Source organism: Octopus bimaculoides, chromosome 11 (genome assembly GCF_001194135.2).
Source record: "Octopus bimaculoides isolate UCB-OBI-ISO-001 chromosome 11, ASM119413v2, whole genome shotgun sequence".
In the NCBI taxonomy this organism is placed as follows: Eukaryota; Metazoa; Mollusca; class Cephalopoda; order Octopoda; family Octopodidae; genus Octopus; species Octopus bimaculoides.
Window position 1 is genome coordinate 76070176 of NC_068991.1, and position 1985 is coordinate 76072160.

Below are 1985 nucleotides of genomic sequence, written 5' to 3' on the forward strand. Positions count from 1 at the left end.
TGTGTGTGTGACTGTGTGTATACCTGATTATACATGTAATATACACACTGTTAGCGTAGCTTTGCTCCACCCTGTACAAATAAATTATGATACGTATATATGTATATACGCATGTATAAATTACATACATACATAACACATACAAACATACATGTGTATACATATATATGTGTGTGTGTGTGTGTGTGTGCGCGTATGTTTGTATGCATGTATATCTGTATATATATCTACTTTATGTAGGCGTGTATGTGTGTATACACATATGTGTATATATAAATATATATACATATATAAAATAATGTATATATATAAATATATACATATATATATGTATGTATGCATGCATGCATGCATGCATGTATGTATGTATGTATTTATGTATGTATGTAATTATATATGTATGTATGTATGTCTGTATGTATATATATATGTATGTATGTATGTATGCATGTACGTATGTGTGTATCACAGAAGGGAGACGGAGCTTTATATTGACGCAAATTACGCCTTCGCTTCATTGTTATCAACACCGAATATCGGTGAATTGTCAAAGAAGAGAAGTTATTAAATGAGTTTGCGTGGGCAACATGTTGGCAGTAGTTGTTGGTATTGGATTCTCAGTCAAGAGAAGATTAAATACCACATATATTCGATGCTCAAATAATATTCAATTATTTTCACTAGATAATTCAGAAAATATATCGTTTATTTACTTACCACACCTTCTATAAATCAAATTTCTATAAATGCAATTTATTAAATGTTTGTTATAAAAGGTTACCAATAAGAACTGACTAAACCTTTAATAACGGCACCAATACGCATCAAACATATTCACACAAATATACTCACATGTTACCCTTACATATCAAGAATTTGTGACAATTATTATGAGTTGTGTGTACATATATATATATTTTTATATATATATACGCACACACATTTTACATATATATATATATATAACCCGCAGTATCCATCAACAAAATATACGATTTATCGTATTGCACCGATATGCCCTTCTGGCAAATTTCAGACCTCTGACTTCCGACAACCTGGATATGCCACCTTAGCACCAGCTGCTACTTTGCATCGCCTGCACCGCCCTACAAACCAGCCCACCCATGAGCAGGACCACCATTTACCAATACCCAACGTTTACTAGCCCCCAAGGCATACCAACCACCAACGCTTGATTTGCGCGTATATACTTGCGCACGCACAACTGCGCATGAACATGTGCACGCGCATGCGTATGTGAGCACAAACTGGTATGCATACGTAAAACCATGCAAATATACATATGTACATATGAATGAATACGCATGTGATGTATGCATGTATGTGTGTGCATGTGTGCGTAAGCATGCGCATGTCTGTGTTTGTGTATGCGTATGTTTATGAGCATGTGTGTGTGTTCGTGTGTGTGTGTTTGGAGAGATGCACTTTCGTGCCCGTGTACACATGCGCACACTGTCATCGATATACACATGCATGCGAATCTATATGAGCGCGTCTACACACCCACGATAGAAATATATACCTGCACATGCCGCCCTGTCCTACTTAATCCTGACAACCTGACGGATTTCTTATCGCTATTTCGCTGATGACTAGCACAGTGCTTCTAAATCTAAGGCTACCAACGAATTTGAATGAAACTGTTTTGATCCAAGCATATGACTCCCAATAAATTGGTTGAGTGCCTTTCTTTTGCTTGTCCACTAACTCGCATATATATAAATATATATATAATCAAAATAAGCAACAAGGATATCCAGAGGAAATGCAGTACGATCGTTTCATGCGACTCCATTTAATTGAACAATGTAAATCTTATATCAGACATTACATCAAATACACACACACGCGCGCACACACGCACACACACACACACACACACACACACACACATATATATGCATACAAACATGCATACATACATACATGCATATATATATATATATATATATATATATATATAT

The 1985-nt window shown here is 35.5% G+C and overlaps 1 long non-coding RNA gene across 1 annotated transcript in view; it reads right to left on the reverse strand.

Moving 5' to 3' along the window:
* The window catches only part of LOC128249107 (uncharacterized), a 74114-nt gene that overhangs the window by 71252 nt on the left and 877 nt on the right, over window positions 1-1985 (reverse strand). The window lies entirely within an intron of this gene.